This window comes from Octodon degus, unplaced genomic scaffold (genome assembly GCF_000260255.1).
Source record: "Octodon degus isolate 3935 unplaced genomic scaffold, OctDeg1.0 scaffold00103, whole genome shotgun sequence".
NCBI classification, from domain to species: Eukaryota; Metazoa; Chordata; class Mammalia; order Rodentia; family Octodontidae; genus Octodon; species Octodon degus.
Window position 1 is genome coordinate 2,453,947 of NW_004524679.1, and position 21,790 is coordinate 2,475,736.

Genomic DNA, 21,790 nt, shown 5'->3' on the forward strand with positions numbered 1-21,790 from the left:
GCATATTTTGGTTGAAGTTGTAATCAAAGCTACAACTTTCAATGAAAATAGTCCTTGAAAGAGATAGTTGTGTAACAATTTCCACAGAACTGCTATTAACCAAAAATTGGTAACAAGTAAATTATATATAAAAACATGAATTTAATAACAAAATACAAGATATGCATTCAGAGAAATATCCTGTAACTATATCATAGAATAAAATTTCTTATAAGTACTCAACATGGATGACCCTTGAATATATTAGACCAAAATATTATGTAATTCACTTACATAAGATTTCTAAACTAGGCAAACTCATACAGACAGCAAATAAGATATAGGTAACCAGGGACTGAGGATAGAAGAAATAAATTTACTTGTTTAATGTGTGCAGTGTTTCCTATTGGAATGATAAAAAATGAAATTATATAGTGGGGATGGTCATAAAATCATGTGAATATTGTTAAGTGTACTCGAGTCCTCATTGCAATGTTGATGTTGGAAATTTAAAGTATTTTCTCATTCTACCTTATAAAGCAGAACTTATATTACAATGCCTCGAAGAGTCTCTGTGGTATTTATATGTGAGTTCTTAAAACCCCAGGATTTATGAAGGAAAACATGAATTACAGATGTATTGGATAGCTTAGTAGAATAAGCGCTTGCCTGGTAAGCTCAAGAGCCTGAGTTCAATACCCGGTTCTGAAAAAAAAGTAATCATTACAAAAAATTGGATTTATAGATAGCTCCATACTATGTACAATTTAATTTTCTATATTTTCTTTTTCTATTTTGGGTTTATAATATAAATCTTGTGATATGTAAACTTGTATCCCAGATTTATCAAACCTGTCATTATAATCTCAAGGTGCATCATAAAAATGATTCAGATATATCCCTATATGGCAGGGTAGCAATACATTGTGTATAATTTCCACATGTTTTCCACTATTCATTGTTTGATGGACCTATAAGGCACTTCAAAGATTTAACTATTATGACTTTTGCCACTATAAAGACTGGTATACACATATTGTTAAAATATGTTGTCAAGAAGTGGTATAACTGGGTTGAATGGGGTTTTTAAGTTTTTGAAGGATCTCTACTGATTTTCATAGTATTTAGTTTAACTTATATTCCCACAAAAATGTTGATGCATTCCTTTTTCCTCTACCATTACAAAACCATGATTTTATTTTCTGATGACAGTCATTTTTCTGTAATAATATAGAATCACAGAGTCATTTAATTTGTAATCCACTACTGGAAAAAATAGTGCACATTTTTAAATACATGCATTCATCATTTATACTTCTGATAATTATGTATTCATTATAATTTCCCATATGTATATGATTTATTTTGAAGGGTCTAATGTTTTAGTACTTTATGTATTTCAGATATAATTGTTCTATCAGAGAAAAACCTGCTGTTTATTCTATTGTGTAGGTTGTTTCTCCACTCTTTTGTTTTTCAGTGCAGAAGATTTTAATTGATATGCTGTCATTTGCTGATTTTTAAAGCCATGTCCTATGTAACTGGGTTCCTGTTCAGAAAGTCTTTGTTTGCACTTATTATTTCAAAAATTATTTCTACTTTATCTTCCATAGGTTAAGATTTATTGTTTTAACAATAAATCAAATTCACATTTTTGATTCATTCATATTTTAGTTTAACCCATTTTGAAATATATGAGAATGGGCTTAATATTCTGCATGTGATGATTGGTTTTGCAAGTATTATTTGGTAAAGAAGCTATGTTTCCCTTCACTACATTTTTGGATTCCTACCCCAATAATTAGATATCTGGTGATTCACACTCCAAAGCAGTGAGGAGCAGACCCCAATGGAGTCACACAAACTTGGCTGGAGGGCACAGCAATTTAGCATGCCTTTGTAGGGATGCACACACAGGGCAAGTCAGACCAGTGTATTGGAAAATTCCAAAGAGACAGTGTGACAATGAACCTGAAGTTAGTATGTTAGTTGAACCAGTATTGTGCTCAAGCGCACAGAAATGTGGAAAGTAAACAATTAGAGGCATTTGTATTTCATATCTAAGGGCTCTGGGACAGCTCCACCAACAGAAGACCAGTCTGATACATTACATTCAAAGGCCAAGATCAGCCCCATATCCAGAACTAATTCCAATAAAACTTAGCTCTTCTACACAACATATTTCTACGGTCCAACCTAGACTCATCACAGAATACCAGAAGAATTTTACTTTTTTGTTTGTTGTTTTCCTTTATCTGTTGCTTGTTTTGATTTTGTGATTTGGTTTTTATTTCCCTCTCTTTTTATTTTTTATTTTCTTTCTTTCACAATGTACTTTTTATCTTTCTTGATGTTTTCTTCAACACATATTCTCTCAACGATCTCAGTTGATTTTATGATACTTTCATGTGACTAAACATTATCTCTTGTCTTTCTGATTCATTTCAATACTCATTTGTTTTAACTTCCACTATTTCCCTATTGAGTCCCCTAGTTTCCCCAAAAAAGTGTTTGCCATCCATGCTTGCTTCTACAATATCTTGTCTAATTCATCTGTATTTTTAATCTTTAATTTATATCTGTTTTTGGAAAAGGGTCTCTATACACAGTTCAGATTCATAGTGATACTTACATCTCTGTCTTCCCAGCTCTGGGATTGCAGGCATATACCACCACACTTGGTTTTGGTGCCCAGCTCACACAAGGCTGGCACTTGATGCAGTCGGGGGGTTCAAAGTTGGTCCTTGCACTTGCCAGTAGGCTCTTAGACTGCTGAGGTATCTTTCCAGCCCTTCATTCATCTTTTAATCTTTCCTTTTTTAATTAATTTTATTGAGAAACAAATAACAATGAGACAGTTTCAAAACAGGTTAGTAAGGCAGTTGAAAGAATTAATACATTTCATATTGTTGTCTTCATAATATTATTAATAGTACAAGATGCAGACATAATATACTTCCCAGACACTGTAAGTACAAATCTTTCTTCTCACTAAATTAAGATAAAGTAGCTGTATATCTATCCTATTTTGTGTATAAAGATACAAAATGGTACTTCATTTATATCCCCTTTTTTCAGTTTTGTCAGAGATGGGTATTCCATTGCCATTTAAATATTTTAGGTGCATGAGTTCAGCAAAGTAATCCAATATAGTCCAGTAGTCCATAAAAGTAGTGGGTCGTCCATAAGACTAGCAATGTCAGAAGTTGTTCACTTAGCCCATTACACCTTTTACCTCACTCCATGCACCTGCTGCTAGGAAAATAACTTCATTAAGGGGAGAATCCCTGCAAAAATTTCTTGTACATGTTATATAATTGTAGAAAATGTTCCCATGGTTAATGGTATGATGTTAATATTTATCACAATTTGTCAGTAGACAGGCAGTGTTTGATACTATTGATAATTATAACTGTACTCATTATTTAGAATATCATACATAATATACTGTTTTTCTTCCCTGTATGACATCACTATGATTGTAGGGGTTGCAACAATCACCATAGTTGAGGATGAAATTACTGGGTACTAAGATAAATAAGCACAAACTTTTCAAAAATAACACATTGGGAAGACAGGTTCTTGGTGTACACATGAAGATCAAGAAACACGTAACTCCAGAAGATATTACTGAGCAACAGACTTTTTTAGGAATTTAAAATACAATGATTACAGCTATGTACCTTAAAATATGCATGCATCAACAGAAAATAAAACATGATAAAAATAGAAAATAGAAAATGAGAAGTAACAGAAGCAACATGCTACCACAGATCTCTATACCACTCAGTACAACTCCAAAGCACAATGAGATAGAGTAAATAGGAAATAAACCATAAGAAATTTCAGAAATGATAACAATAGAAGTAAAAAGTTCAAGTGGAAGAGAATATGGATAAATATTCTCCAAGGAATAAAAATAAATAAAGATAAACATGAAGGCACTAACATAGACACAGAAAAAATAAAAAAACTTCAGGAAATTGACAGAAACCATAAACACAGCAAAGAAATGGAATCCATGAAAAGGTTTTAAACACAAGTCAAGGGACTAAAATCTCATTTTAAATAATATACAACAGATAGAACAAGGTCAAGAATAGAATATCAGATCTCAAATAGAGGATTGCAACTACTTACTATAAAAACAAAGATATCTCAAACACAGTAATATAAGATTAAAAAATCAGTCCAACAGATAGAAGATGAAGCAAGACAAAACATTAATTGATTGGGTTTATTGAGAAAGTTGGAGACAGAAAAAGAAACATTAAAAAAAAAATTTACAGGAAATAATAGCAAGAAACTTCCCAAACCGATAAAGCCTTGACATACAAATAAAGGAAACTGGGGGCGTGGCCCTAGCTCAGTCCTTTAAGTGGCTGCTTCCACAAAGGTGTCAGCCTCAGGTTCCTGGAGTTCGAACCTCACAACTCTCCCGCTGGCCAAAAGTGCCCTGAAGGCATTCGAGGAACAACAAAAAAAAAACCTTATTCCATTTTATGGGGCTGGTAAGATGGCTCAGTGGTCTAAAGCACCTACTTAGAACAAGTTTAGCAAAGCACAGGGACCACGGTTCAATCCCCCAGCACCACATGCCAGCAATCCCAGCCACCTGGTGGGCTGAGCTGGTCACACACACACACACACACACACACACACACACACACACACAAATAAATAAGAATTTGGAAAAAATAAAAACCTTAAAAAAAACAAATAAAGGAAACCTATTGAACTCCAAATAGCCATGACCAAAATAAATCTTAACAAAGACATATAATAATCCCAACACTTGGGAGTGTGTAAAACGGTGGATCACTACGAGTCTGATCTAGTAGTGAAACCCTGAACACCGTTTAGACCCTTCCCTAAAAAAAATATATCAATTCTAATTCAATTCTAGAAATCCTGTGAAAGGACAGAAAAACTGGTAGGGAACATAAAATCATCACATGTACAATAAACACCATTAGAATATAGCAAGCTTCTGAACACAAGTCCCCTAATCAAGGACAGCAAAGAATGTTGTATTTCAATCCCTAAAATTATAAAAACAGCACCTAAACTAGATTAACATCCATACAAAATTATCTTTCAAAATCAACATAAAAATAAGATACATCCGTCACAAAAAACTTGAAGAAATTCATAACTATCAAATGAATTCTTTAGTATAATCTGAGGGATATATTAGAAAGAGGAAAAAAGAAAAAGATTGAAAGCACAATTACCCAAGTAGAAAATCAATGAAGGGTAGGGCAAACGATGATGCAGAAGAAAAACTAATAATCAAACAGGAAAATAATATGAAAAAGAAAAACAAATATGTATTAGTTATAATCACCCATATAAGTGGCTTCAACTCACTAATCAGAAGAAAAAGACTACTGCCCAAGACCAGGTCCACTGTATGTGTGTGGGAGAGCTTCCATAATCCGCAGCCTCTACATCTCTCCAGACTCAGCCCAAGCCCGGCATGTGAATGAAACCTTCAGAAATACTCTCAGGAAGCCTCCAAACACATACAGAACCAAACCAGGCCTAGAATGTGAGTGAGAATTTCCACCAAGCTCTAGGCACCCCTCTTGATGCAGCACAAGCCCAGGCACTGTGTGTGTGTGGGAAGGCTTCCCTGCTCCCCTTTGTTTGCTGGATACCATCTGACTCAGCACAGGCCTCACTTGTGAGTGAATCCTTTTGTCCTGATCTCTACATGCTTCCAGACCAAGGACAAGCCTGTCATACAGGCCTGGTGTGAAACTCTTCAGGTGAAGTCCCTGCAAAGAGGCTAAGGTCAAGAACAACCTAGCTAATCCAGGATCAGAACACTTTGCCAGAGGGGCAAAGTGGGTTCACTTCAACAGGCTGCAGTAGGAAGAATGTGAGAATAGCATCCAGAACCAAGCAAAGCACAACTAGATGAATTCAAATTTCATAGTTCTCCACATGGAAAGATAATTTTAGACACTTTGCTAGACACGGATCCATAAGAGCACCCTCCCTCTTTATCTCTTGACTGAGAGAGGGATAAAAGATAACCGTGATGAACTAGTGTGCCTGGAAAACACCAGGTACATCAAGGGGAGGTGATCAGACAGAGTTTAACAGAACTAACTAAAATAAAAATTACCAGTTTAATATCTGCTTAGCTATATAGACATGATGATTGCTATTACTGTCTACAACACAAAAGTTTGTCAACTGCTAAATATCATTACCCATTCTTACTGCTCCTTACTTTAGTTCTGTAAATAAAAACTGTAACTGTCTTAACCCTATAATCTCTCTTCAGTAAGAATTTCAGTAGGTGCTATGGTTATAAATGAATATACAAAATGACAAAGAGAAGGAGCAAAATGCAATCTCAGGCACTGAGCGCACACAAAACAAAGGAAGAAGACACAAGAACCGAAGAAATTGGGAATCACACATCTGAAACTTCTGAATTAAAAGAGTCTGCAGTAAACAATCAACTGCAGAAACATATAGAGGAAATCAAAACAGAAATAATTTCTAAAATAAAAAAATGAAAGCTATAATACAAGAATTAATAACTGCTTCTCAAGAACACGATAAAAAATTAGAGAAGAAAAGAATCACAATGAAATCCTTGAAGAAGCACTATGGGAAAGAAATAGAGTGCATAAAGCAGATTAAAGAGATATAGATAGCTTGAAATTTTAATAACAAGTTTTCAAAACTGTTTGAGTGAAAGTGAATACAGAGTTTCAGATCTTGAAGATGCCATGGCAGCAAGTGAAAGGGTAACAAAACATCTCTAAAAACAACTAGGATGCAGGAAAAAATAATTCATCTTCTGCAAGACGATGCAAAATGACACTAATAGGCATCAATGAAAGAGAAGTAGTCAATACAATTGACATAAAAAGAATATGTGCAGAAGTAATAGCAGCAAACTTCTCACATACAGGGAAACAATCTGACATTCAGGTAAATGAATCATATACAACTCCAAATAACATCAACAAAATTAAAAACACACAGAGACATAAAATAGTCCAAAACCCCAGAAATCCAGCACAAGAACAATATACTAAAAGCCACTAGAGAAAAGTAACAGGCCATATGTAAAGGGAGATCCATCAGAATAATGGCCGTCTTCTCTTCACAAATCATGAAATCAAGAGGAGCATGGAGCAGAGTACTTCAAGTCCTCTATGAAAACAAATTCCAGCCCAGACTACTATACCCTGGAAAACTGTCTTTCAAGATTGATGGAGAAGTGAAATACTTCCATGACAAAGAACAACAAAAGAATTTCATGACGACAAAGACAACCCCACACAGAATACTAAAAGATATTCTAGATGGACTAAAATAATCAGAACTTCAAGAAAGAGAATGGAAGGAACCCACCAAATAGGGTAAAAAATTAATCACAGGAAAAAAAGGAGTAAACAACAGGAGGTAAATAACGTGTCAATTGTAAGTCAATGAATCTAAATTATAACCATCAAAGTAAATGGACTCAATATACCAATTAAAAGAAATAGACTGGCACAGTGGAATTAGGAAAAAATACAACACTATGCTGTATACAAGAAACACACTTAACTCATAAAGACATTCATAGGCTGAAAGTAAAGGATGAAAAACAATACTTCATGACCCAGCACTTTAGAAAAAAAAAACAGGGATAGAAATCCTTTTCTCAGACAGTCTCAACTTCAAACCAAGAACAATCAAACAAAATAAAGAAGGCCACTACATAGTGGTTAAGGGAAAAATTCAAGAGGAAGAGGTAACACTCATATATATGTACGCACAAAATGGGGGAAAGAACAACTATATAAAGCAAATCTTGCTGGATATGGAAAATATAATATCCAATATCACAATCTTAACAGCAGACCTTAACATCCCCTTATTCCAAAAGATAGATCAGGCAGACAAAATGTAGCAAGTGATGATAATTACAGAGTGTCCCACCCAAGCAAATCTGAATACACATTATTTTCAGCTGCAAATGGGTCATTTTCGAAAATAGACTACATACTTGTCCATTTGTCATGCTTAAGTATATGCATGGATAGAGAAATAAACCCACACATTTTATCGAACCACTGTGCAATGTAACTGGAAATAAATGACAAGAGAAACCACAATAAAACAATAAATACATGGGAATTAAACAACACCCTCCATTTCAACAAGAAATTGAACAATATCTACAATTCAATGAAATTTCAAGGACATAAATTCGGAATTTATGGGCTTAGAAGAAAGCATTTCTTGGAGGGAAATTTATCACTGTGAACTTACACATTAGGAAGAAAGAACAGGAGCAAATAAACACCCTTTTCTGCACCTCAAACATCTGGAAAAGGAAGAGCAAACCAAAGGCAATGGCCAAAGACAGGAAGAAATTATGAAGATTAGAGCACAAAATAACTCAATCAAGATGAGGAAAATGATTTAAAGACTGAACCAACCAAAAAGCTGGTTCTTTTAAATATTAAACAAAACTGATCAGCCCCTAGCGAACCTCATCAAAAAGAGGACAGCAAAACCCAAATGCAAGTAAAAAGGAATGAAAAGGCTGTAATTACCACAGTACCAGTGGAAATTCAGAAAAGCAACAATAGATACTTTGAGAATCTTTAGTCTCACACAATATAAGACACAGAAGAAATGGACAGATTCCTAGAAATGTGCAAATATCCAAAACTGAATCAAGAAGATATAACAACACTCAGTAGACAAATAACAGTCAATGAAAAATGAAATGATATAAAGAACATAATGAGAGAAAAAAGTCCAGGTCCTTATTGATGCACAGCTGAATTGAAAAAGAACTTTACAGGAGATAAAAGATTCTTCAAAATCTTCAATGAATTTGAAAAAGAAGCAATCCTCCCAAAATTGTTCCTGGAGGGAAGTACTATACTGATACAAAACCAGGGAAAGATGCAACTAAAAAAGAGAACTACAGGCCAATATCCATCAAGGACATAGAAGCACAAATCATCAATAAAATCCTAATGAATAGAATACAGCAAATCATTAAGAAAATTATACTTCATGACCAGATAGGATACATCTCAGGCATGCAAGGATGGTTCAATGTGCACAAATGTATAAATGTAATACACTATGTCAATAGAGTGAAATCTAAAAACCACATGATAATCTCAATTGATGCATAAAAGGCTTTTGACAAAGTCCAACTCTCATTCATGTTCAAAGTCCTATAGAAAATTAGAATAGATGTGGCCGGGAAGATGGCTCAGTAGAATAAGTGCTTCCCTGGCAAGCACAAGGGCCTGAGTTCAATCCCCGGTTCCACCAAAAAAAAAAAAAAAAAATAATAGTTGGCCTCTACTTCAATCATACAAGAGACATCTATGACAACCAAATGGCTAACATAATTCTAAATAGGGAAAAATTGAAATGTTTTACTGTCAGATCTGGTACAAGACGAGGATGTCCTCAATCCCCACTCCAATTCAATATAGTTCTGGAATCATTAGCTAGAGCCATTAGACAAGAGAGATGAATAAAAGGAATAAGAATAGGTAAAGAAGTTAAACTATCATTATTTGCAGACTGCATAATACTTTAATTGGGAGACCCAATAAACTCCACCAAGACACCACTAGAATTGGTACAGGAATTCAATAGCATAGCAGTACAAAAAGTCAACACCCAAAAGGCAATACCATTCTTCTATACAGATAACCAACCCACTGAGAGGGAAATTAGAGAAATAGCTTTTAAAATAGCACAACAGAAATTGAAATACTTAGGAAGAAATCTAACAAAAGATGACAAAGTCACAAAACTAAACAAAAAAGGGGATACAAATGAATGATCACTTTGTATATGTATATTCAAATAGTTTACATAGATATACAGCTATGTTCTCTTAATTCAATGAAAAAATTGTTCTAAAAGGTTTTGTAAACAGGATATCCTATCCGTATCTTGTACAGTGAACAACCATTAAGAAAACAATATGCAATATATTAATTATTGAAACTGCCCTACTAATTTGATTTGAAACTGTCTCATTGCTATTTGTTTCTCAATAAAATTATGGAAAGAAAGAAAATAAAATAGTCAAATTTATATTCAATGAAAATTGCATTATTCAAATAAACATGATGGTAGAGGATTTTGGAAAATCGAAAGATATTCCCTACTCCTGGATATGAAGTAACAAAATTGTGAAGATGGCCACATTCTGAAAGTTTCTGTACAGATTTAATTCAATCCCTATCAAATTTCCACCAACATACATCACAGACCTAGGGAAATCATTACTAATATTTATTTGGTACTGGGAAAAATGTATAATACCAAGGTCAATCCTTGGAAACAATGACAAGGCTGGAGCCATTACAATTTCTGACTTGAAATTTTACTACAAAGAGAAAATCAGCATGGTATTGGCAAAAAACAGACCTGAGGATCATTGAAATATATTACAAGATACAGAAGCCTCTACAAATACACCCAGCCTCCTTATCTTTGATACAGGGGCCAAATATGCTTACTGGAAAAAAGATAGGCTCTTTAACAATTGGTGCTGCAAAAACTGGCTCTCTACATGTCAGAAATTAAAACTTGACACAGGTCTATCACCATGCACTGAACTAAAGTAAAAATAGATGAAAAATCTAAATTTTAAAACAGAAACACTAAATCTCCTGCAGTAGGAAGTTGGAGGAACTCTTGAAGACATAGGGGTAGGCAAACAGTTCATGTACACAAATTGAGTCATATAGGTATTACTTGAAATATTTAACAACTGCTATCTCATCATATTGAGAAGTTTTTTCAAATGAAAAGATATTACAAAAAAGCAAAACAAAAACACCCCAAATTTGAGAAAATTCTTAACTAATCAGCATTCAGACTAAGTTCTTTTTAGAATTTATAAAGAACTAAAAAACATTAGAACCCCAAAATTTAATGACCCAATCCAGAAATGGACATCCCAGATGAACACACACTGCTCAGAGCAAGAAATTACAGCAGTGAATAAATATATGAAAAAATCCTCCTAATCACTAGACATTTGTGAAATGCAAATTAAAGCAACAGTGAGATACAATTTCACTCCAGAAACAATGGTTACCATAAAGAAATCAAACAACAACAAATATTGGAGAGGCTATAGGGAAAAAGGAAACCTTCTCCACTGTTGGTGGGAATGTAGACTGGTGCAACCATTATAGAAATCAGTATGGAGACTCCTTTAATAACTAGTACTTGAAATTCCATTCAGTCCATCTATCCTCCTGCTGGAAATTTTCTCAGAACTGAAAATATATCACAATGATATATGTGCTACTATGTTTATAGCAGCACTATTTGTGATAGCCAAAAATTAGAGGCAACCAAAATACCTATCACCTGAGAAATGGATGAAAAAGATGTTCTAGTTTTATATAATGGAGTATTGTTCAGCTGTAAAGAATGATAAAGTCAAAACTTCCTTATATAAATGGATGATAGTTGAAGATATACTCATAAAACAAACAAACCAGACCAATATGTGTAAATATCTCATGGTCTCCCAAGTCTAAGAACTGAAAAGAAGAAATATAAATAGAAAGTTATAATGCAATTAAAAGGAAAGCAAGTACTTAAGAATTAAATAACAGAGGCAAGGAGAAAATCTAGAAAACATGACAGGGTAAAAACGATACTTTTGGGCTGGGGAGATGGCTCAGTAGAATAAGCGCTTCCCTGGCAAGCGCAAGGGCCAGAGTTCAATCCCCGGTTCCGCCAAAAAAGCAAGCAAACAAACAAACAAACAAACAAACACAAAACCCGATATTTTTATATGCATAAGATTGTTAATGGAATGATCCTGAGCATTTTCAAAAGGTTTTTGAAACTACATGCTGATATCTGTGAACTAAGCAACTGCACTGAAGATAGCAACATATAATACTAGTGCGATGCTAGGAATACCTGTTATCTGGTTTTCTAAATATGTACTGCTTCTAATGTCATCTCAACTACTGTTATACTGTCTCTCGTGTCAATTTTAATTTAAAGAAAAGTGTACAAAATGAAACAAGAGACAAGAAAAATGTCATAGAAATGTCCTGCTACAACGTTCTATATGGTTAAATTTCTAAATTTCTGTGTAAAAAATATGTAATTATTTTTTTCAATTTAAATTATTTTACTTTCTTTCTTCATAGTCTGTAGTGACTTAAAGCTTAATATATCAGTAATTGATGGAAAGTACCTGTTCCATTTTATTTCTGAGATGTTTGGTATTCACACAGATAGTGAAGTTAAGCTCAACTGCCTATGTTATAGGGCAGTATCATTAAGTTTCTCTTCTGGAGGATTAACAACTTAGGTTTGCAGACCATAAATTAGAATGAAAGAAGGGCTACAAGGATAGACAACGTTTTGGCCCTAGACATTAAAGGTCTGTGAGGAATCAGGACATAAGAGAACCTGTACTGTAACATCCTGTAACTCAGTGATGTCCAAATTTTTTTGATCAAGGAGATTATGAGGCCACAGAGGAAAATAATTGATGATGTATAATGCTCCTAATGAGAGTTACTTAGAGAGAAAACGTTCTCTCAGTCTTTCACAGAAAGCAAACTGGTAAAAAAAAAAAAAAAAGAAAGCAAACTGGTGAAGTAGTGGACATGACTCATGCACATGGTTGACACTAACAAAGTATCCATAAACCGCATTACAGGGTTTCAGGGTAAATCCTGAGGGGATTTGACTGACCCTGTATGATACAAAAGTTATGTTTTTTGTTACACAGGTCTTGCTTTATCTTTGTCTGAACCATCCAGCAGTAAAGTATAAAAAGGAGGTACAAAAAGTAAAGCTATATTAATATGCTGAGCTGTGAAAAGCTCAAGGCAAAAAACTTCTGATGTTGCCAGGCCTATGGATAGCTCACTACTATTGTGGACTACTGGACTATATTGGATTATTTTGCTGAATTCATACACCTAAAATACTTAAATGGCAATGGAATATTCATCTCTAACAAAACTAAACAAAAAAGGGGTTACAAAGTAAGGACCATTTTGTATCCATATATACAAAATACTTAGGATAGGTATACAACTACTTTCTCTTCAGCGAGAAGAAAGATTTGTGCTAATAGTATTTGGACAGGATATCATGTCTCCATCTTATACTTTGAATAACCACCACAAAGATAACAATATGCAATGTATTAATTATTGAGACTCTCCCATTAATCGGTTTTGAAACTGTCTCATTGCTATATGTTTCTCAATAAAATTAATAAGAAAACCTAAGAAAAGAATACAAAGAATCAGTAAATTGAAGAGTTGGTTCTTTGAAAGACTGAATAAAATAGCCAACATCATATTAAATGGGAAAGCTGAAAGCTTGTCCTTAAAATCAAGAACAGGACAAGGTTGTCTACTCTTAGGACACATATTCAAGAAAGTACAAGAAATTTTTGCTAGATTAATCATCCAAGAAGAGGAAATAAAAACAATGGATATAAAACAGCCATAAAATTTTGCACTGGGTGTATTCACATGTGTCTTTAATCAATCAGTAAGCCTATTTATCTTAGACAAAGTAGCCAAACACTTTCACTAAAAGAAAGATAGCTTCTTTTACAAATAGTTCTATTAGAATGATCTATCTACATGTCAAAGTTAAAATTACATACATATTTCTCCCCATGAACAAAACTGAAATAAAAATGATCCCATCATGGAAACACACACATAATCTCAGCATGTGGGAGACAGAGACAGAAGGATTTCCATGAGTTCAAGGCCAGCCTCTCATAATGAGTTCCCAGTCAGCCTGAATTGCATAGTGACACCCTGTCTCAAATTTTTTTCAAAAATAACAAATGTTGACATGTGTGTGAAAAATGAACCTTGCAACATTGTTGGTAATAATATAAATTGGTAAGGCCACTGTGAAAACCAATATGGACATTTCTCAAATAATTTATATTAGAAATCCCATATAATCCTGATCTTTCCCTTTTAAATATCTCCCCTAAAAATGTAAGACTTAATACTTCAACAAATGCATGCATATTAATATTTAAAGCAGCACAATTCATAATAGCCAATTTCCATAAGCACCTTGTATAGCCATCAAAGAATGATTAAATAAAAATTTGTGGTATCTCTTTATGATAGAATATTACTCACTATATGGTAGGAAAATTGTGAGATCTTGGTAGGAAAATGGATTCAATTTGAAAAATATAATGGGTGCAATAACAAACAAAATTCAATATCACATGATATCTTCTATCTGAGTAAGACAATGTGAAAATTAATAGAAAAAATACCATTAGATTGGATGGAGAGAAGAGAATGGAACTTTTATGGATAGAAAGTGGTCAATGGAACCAAGTATGAGGAATATGTTGGAAGGGGGCAATACGTACAATGGAGATATGCATTGCAGAGGGTCCTAATTCATTGCATGAATATGGATATTTTATGCAATAAAAATGAGCAAATTTAATATAAATAAGAATGACAAAGTGGAAATAGAAATAGAAGAAGAGGGAAAGAGAGGAGTAGGAAGAGGAATGAGATTTAAAAGAAAAAAAAACTGCCTTATAAACATGTGCCAAACACTAGGGTGATAATAAAATACATGTGCTGCAAACATGTCATAATAAAGAACTTTTAAATCTAAAAAGAAATATATCAGAGAGAAAAGAAAAATGGGAAGAGAAAATGAATAAGGTAAAACAGGATGTGCTACATACATTTACAAACTCCCTACAATGACTTGAATCATTATGTAGGGCAAACATGTACTAATAAACAACACACATTTAATTAACATGCATGAAGTACAAAAATTATATATATATATATATATATATATATATATATCCATAGAGAAAAATAAAATGAAAAGTGGCCAAAATCTGCAAAAATAAGGGAAGATAATGATAATAGGTATGGAGCTTCTTTTGAAAACTATATCAATATTCATTAATAAATAGTAGTGATTGTAATATTTTCTGTTTATTAGTACATGTGAGCAGTACATAGCAATTACATTCACTGTAGAGAATTGATAATCTATATAAACTTTTAATTTTTTACCCTGTCACTCTACTTCTAGAGTAGTGTCAGATAAATTTATTCATCTCATAAAGCTTTATAAACATAATTTTAATACATACAGATTGAAAAATAGACAAACAGGGCAAAGAATGTGTAAAAAAAGCATGTGAGACAATTTCATCAGTTCAAGAGTCACTTTTATATATATTGTCCATGCAGAATTACAGAACATTCAGGTTTGTTTCTCCTCTTCTGTTACTATCTTCCAACGTTTTGAGCATATGTATATTTTGATACTTTTAAATAAGAAAGGCCATGTAATATTTAAAATCATGTGTTTTGTTTCCCTTAATATTATGGTCTTAAAGTACACTCATTTTCCTACAAATGACTAATTTATCCCTCTGTATAGCATAGCAGTATTCCATTGTTTCTCAATGCAAAATTTTTATGCATTCATCTGCTTATGGATATAAAGACTGTTTCCAAATTGAGTTATGAATTATACTTCTATAAACATGGGTTTGCATACATACAACACTATGGCATGATATCTTTAAGTCTTTTCAAAAGATACCTACAAGAAGTAGCTTTCTCAAGTGGAATTCCTACTTTTCATTTTATGAAGAAAACCATACTAATTTCCATAGTGGTTGCATCTGCTTATAATAGAAAAAAAAATACAGTGGAAGGCTGTCTTGATAGCTCAGTGGACTAAAGTGCCTGCTTAGGCAGAGCACAACGGCAGGTGTTCTCTGGAGTGCAGTGCCAGCTCCATTCCTGGGGCACACTGAGACAGCAATAGAGACTGGGTGTGGTGGTGCGTGCCTGTAATCCCAGTGCTTGGGCAGCTTAAAACAGAAGAATCATTGAGTCTAATCTACATAGCAATACCCTATAGGTCTTAAAGCTCTGTCTCAAATACACACAAAAAAATAGTGGAGGTACATGGTCCAACCATTTAAGAATTAAGGAGGACTCTGGGCATTCTCCCAGACTCAGGTGAGCTGTAACCTGTGGGGTCCAGCAAGCACTGGCAGGGAGCTTTTCTGGAAACTGTTACAACCATTTCAGAACTTTGGAGGACTCTGGGTGGCCCATGGTATCTTACTGAATCTTGTCCACAACCACCACTTTGCACTGCAGTCTTACTGAGTATTAGCCAGTCACCACCACTAGTACTGAGAGCTTAGGTGAGTCCTACCCTGTTTTACATTATACTGGCAACCTTACTGACCCACAAACTACTACTCTAATATCACTGTTAAGTCTGAGAGATTATTGGGAATGTCAAAAATTCCAAAATGGAGGAATGAAAGACAATCTCAATCCTCCAACCCACCTAGAATAAATTCAGGAGACAAGGACATACAAGAACGTGGAAATCACATATCTGAAATTCTTGAAATTATGGCAACCAAAGTAAAGAAACAAGTCCATCAGGTTAGAGAAGAAATAAGATTATAAATGATCACTCAGATTAAAAATGAAATGACAGCTCTGAAAGAATTGCTCAGCACAGTTAAAGAAGACATGGATAAAAAATATAGAATAAAAAATGATTGGAAAAGGGCCGGGGAGATGGCTCAGTAGAATAAATGATTCCGTGGCAAGTGCAAGGGCCTGAGTTCAATCCCTTGTTCTGAAAAAAAAAAAAGAAAAGATGCAAACACTGAATGAACAATACAAGAAAGAATAAAAATGCATGAAACAGATTGGAAAAGATATCCAGGAAATTAAGAATTCCTTTGAAAACTGGCAAAACTGCTAGAAGTAATGTGACAATATTCTTTCAGACCTTGAAGCTATTGGTGCAGATAATGAATATGAAATGAAAGACCTCTTAGAACTAACAAGGAACCAGGAACTAACAGTTCAGAAACTGGAATACAAAAGTGGAGAATGACTTGTTTCTCAATGTAGCCTTGTTAGAATTTGTTACTGATTGATTTCTTACTAATAGCTCTTATTTTGGGAATGAAATGGAAATCTCAACACTTTTAATTTGTATTTCTCAAGTAGTCAGTGATGATAGACATTATTTATATATTTTTTGACCCACTGCATTTCATCTTCTGAGAAGGGTCTGTACATTTTATACAGTGCTTTTACCATTGTACACTTTAATAGTGAGTTTAAACCTTGTCTACTAAATTTGGGGTAATCAAAAAATTTTAAGATATTATACAATATAGATATTAGTTGTCTGAGTAATAAATGGAATTATTTTCCACTCAGGAGTATGTCTTTCAGTCTTGGTTTCTTTACTATATGGAAGCTTTTTAATTTTATGTGATCATTTCTCTTGTTTCTTGGTCTTATTTCCTATGGAATCAGAGGTTTATTTTCTTTTTCTTTCTTATTTTTTTTCTTTTTTATATTTTAGGGCAGGGTTTACAGGGTGCTAAGGGTCTCACTACTAGGCCCGACTCATAATGATCCACTGTTTACAGCCTCCTAAGAGCTAGAATTATAGGCACGTGCCATGCCCAGTATCAATTGCCATCTGAGCAAACCCCGGGAGCAGGGCCAGCAAGCCCAGAAATTGAACCGTTGGTGCCTGCTCCTGCTTGCAGGCACTTTAGTACACTGAGATACTTGGCCAGCCCTTGTCATCAGGGTTTTGTTCAAAAATTCTTTACCTATACTTATGTACTTAGGAGAGTTACCTATTTGAGTATAACAAAGTCTATTACACACTATTCATTTCTATATTGTAAGGTGCTTGACATATTGATTAAATAGAAATAATTGTGCTATTGGAATAATTGAGAAAAAGAAAAGGTAAAGAAAGACAGCGAGTCAGAGACTGACAGAGTCAAAAGTAATGATATATATAATATAGGAATCACAAAGATGCTTGACAAGTTACACGCTATGACTGTCACTGTTGCCTCTTGAGTTTCAAAGAATATATTTTTAGGTAGCATATGACAATGGAACTACAGAATCATTTACCATCCAATTACCAGATGTTAGGGCTATTAAATTGAGAGAGCCCTAGTTCCTTTTAGCAGTTGCCTATGGGTGATATCAACAAAAGAAAGTTTGTTCTTATGCCCATTTCACTATTAAATAAAGCACACCATAGCTGTTGGATCAAACAAACTTTTTTTTCTTTTTGATGCCAGGGATCAAACTTGGGACCTTGCACTTACCAAGCAGGCACTTATGCCACTGAGCTATCTTCCCAGCCCTAGCTGTAGGATCAAAACAAAAGGATCAAAGCACCAAGACTGAAGACAAGTTTTGACACCTGCTACATAAATGACAGAGAGTAACACATTAGTCCCTTATCCAAACACTGCATATAGCACTGCTTGAAATCCATCTTGATCCCAACAATTATTTCTCCCAATGTAACATTCCAATAGGTGTGCTCAGAGAATTATTAGGCTTTCTGGATATATATATATATATATATATATATATATATATATATATATTCTATACTTAATGTGATTAATTGTAAAAAAATAATCTCTTCAAGAAAACTTCATAACAAAATACCAGGTTCCCTATTAACAAGAAAAAGTATCAAGTTTAGCAGGCCAAATTAGAAGATAAGGAGTTTGTCAAAACTTGTGCAGATGGCACAAAACAGCTCTGACCTCATACCCCCTGTGCTGAAGGAGTAGCTAGCAGAAACTCCTAGGTGTACAAGCTGTAAATATCCAGAGTCAAATGGGAAAGAAAAATGTTTCTTTCCCTTTTAATCATCCTCTGAGCTCTCAGAACTTTCATCTGTAGCCACTTTCCAAATTGTGCATTTGTGTGTCTTTCTCTGTACTTCATTGTTAGGTACAGTATGGGCATGGACTTTTTCCTCTCTCTTTTACCTTTTGGTTTTTTAGAGTCTCTTTCCTCATGTTCTTTAGAACTACTAGATGCTGAATCATCTCACTGGGAAATATGACTTTCTGCCCGTAAGAATAAAACCGGTTTTGGGCTGGAGAGATGGCTCAGTGGTCTAAAGCACCTACTTGAAACAAGCTTGGCAAAGCACAGGGACCGCGGTTCAATCCCCCAGCACCACATGCCAGCCAGCCCCGCCCCCTGGTGGGCTGAGCTGGCCACACACACACACAATAAATAAATGTAATAAATAAAAATAAATAAATATTTTAAAAAAAAATTTAAAAAAAAAAGAATAAAACCGGTTTTTTGAGGGACTTTTCTCTGGATTTTTTCTTGTGCGTATGTGGTTGTTTCCTCTTCTTGGTACTTGAAGCACCGGTTTCTTCTGAGAACTCACTTGTGGAATCTGCTGTTATATCCGTGGCTTCCTTCTGCTTTTCTTTGTTTTCTTTTGGTTTTTTTCTGCGATTTTTTCTGTTGCTTCTTTTTGTGAGACTTCTAATATTTGCGTGATTCATGGATAGATAATTTATCAGAGATATTTTCTTCCCACTGTCAATATCCTGTTGATCACTACTGTCTGTTTTGAATTCTTCAGTGAATAACTCTTTATAACCACTCTGACCCCCATGTCTCTGGCACGTTAGCTTCATAATTATATAACTTTTTGTTCCAAGATTTAAGTTTAAGAAAATCATCTTCCAGTGTTCCAGAAATTTCAGCCTTTTGCTTCCAATATTCTTTCTGACTTTCTTCATCAAATCCATCACTACACATCAGACTTCAGCTGCCGGGAAACATTTTTCTTTTGGTTTCCTCATAAGTGTTCTCCATCAGTTTCTCTATTTCTCTTATTTTCCACATATCTGATTCTTCCTGGATCTTATTCTGAGCATCTGTGTGCTGGATCACATTCTTAAGGAGGACGTTCCCCAGAAGAACCATTCTTCAGTCATGCATTTCAGCCTCGCGTGGTGTGGGTGGGGGAGAAAGCAGTTTGAGTTTCATAAAGCATTGATTAGCTTCTTTTTAACCTGAGTTCAATCACTGTAATTCCTTCTCAGTCTTTAGATACTTTTGTCACTATTTGCCTATAATTCTGGCAAAGAATCCTCCTTCTCTTCTCTATTATCTAATTTTATAGGAGTGCATGTAATTGTTAGATCTTGGTATTATTCAGGACTAAGTGAAAAATATGCAGGATATATAGTGAATATTTTCTTTGGTTTTCTGAACAGTGAATTACATGAACATAAATGAAGATCAATAGTCCAGAGAAATCGTACTCTGTACCTATCATATAAGTATCTTTTATACCAATTAAATTTAGGCTATAATACTCAAAATGAGAAAGGATAAACTATTAACTCATGTACAAATCTTAGATGAAAACAGTCTAAGCAATTATATGCTACATCCCTTGCTTAAATTTAGAAACAATGCATATATATTTATATCACTTATAAGTCATTGAATACATATATTTACTATCATTTTCTTTCCATAGTGCATTCTCAAAACTTTGTTGTGGCTTATCTTTGGGTTATCAATTATGTCTTTAGATATTTCAAATTTTCTATCATTGAAAGAAATTCACTAATTTTACAATAACCATCAATAACCACTCTGTATTTTATATTTTTATTCCTCACAATTCTATTTGATTTGTTTTTAAATTCATGTCACATTAATAATATATTTTCATTGTCAGAGAATATTTTTGAAGATAATTTTACATGTTCATTTCAAATCTCTCATATTTTTAACTTTTGAGAAATTTTGTGTTAATAATTTACTGACAATATAGCTACAGTTAAATTGTTTCTTGTGAAAGTCAGCTTATTGGCTGGGGAGAGAGCTCAGTAGAATGAGCGCTTGCCTGGCACTCCTGAGTTCATTCCATGGTACAGAAAGAAAAAAAAAGAAAGCCAGTTTATTGTTGAATAAGTAATGTTGTCTTTGAGCAATAGTTTGCAAGGATTGAAGTAAAACTTAGGTGCCTTCTATCCCCTATATTGACAATTTACTGTATAATTAAAACCAGAAATTTTGGTGTAATATTCCCCACATATATAATACAAATTTAGAATGTAAGTCAGCAGGATGCTCAAATTGTAATAATAGAAGTTCAATGGTACCTTCCCCTAAACTATATCAAACTCTCTACCTAGATACACACATAAAATTCTGTGATACATTGTGGAGGTGGAAACATGGTTTATTGACTGGGAAATTTTCACTTTATAATGCAGGTTTGTTGAGTTCAGAAATTTTTTGGATGAATTTCTGTTTTTATACTATCTAATATAGGACAATCATAGACTTTTACCTTTCTAGACTATCAAATGCTCAAGTGACAAAGCCTTCAGTGGAAAATAAAAGATTTAATGGTCTGATTTGTTCTCTGGGTTTCCACTGTAAAGTGTAGATTGTGGCTTCTTAATATCAGTATATTTGTGTTCATTAATTTAATATTTGAAATATATATATTTTATCTAATCCTATTTAGTTTTCCTTATTGATCAGAACAACATAGATGTTCTTTTATAAAGAGCAGAAAATATTTTGGAAACAAAGCTTCTGTCTGAAAGAGAGACAGAATGGATCAACGGTGTGTTGCCATGTATGTTGTTCTTTTTAGGTTTCTTTGTAGAGAAAAACCACAAGGTAAGGTGGGTACAAAGTGAGGAAAATGGGAAATCACAAGATGGCCATGAGGTAGGACAACGCTTTGGTCAAACAGTGAGATTGCAAGCATAATTTTTCAGGTAATATTTTTAAAATTGGGAACAGAAATGGAAACAATTCATGTAGCAACTGGGTATGAAATAGAACAGGGGCTCTTCCTTTAGGAGCTTGAGTCAGAGATTTTCCTGACTTCCTCATGGTGATAGATATCTGTTTAAAAT

At 34.0% G+C, this 21,790-nt stretch overlaps 1 pseudogene; it reads right to left on the reverse strand.

The window, feature by feature from the left end:
* Positions 1–18,735: 18,735 nt before the first annotated feature.
* On the reverse strand, positions 18,736–19,811 carry LOC101575612 (annotated as a pseudogene).
* Positions 19,812–21,790: the final 1,979 nt, after the last annotated feature.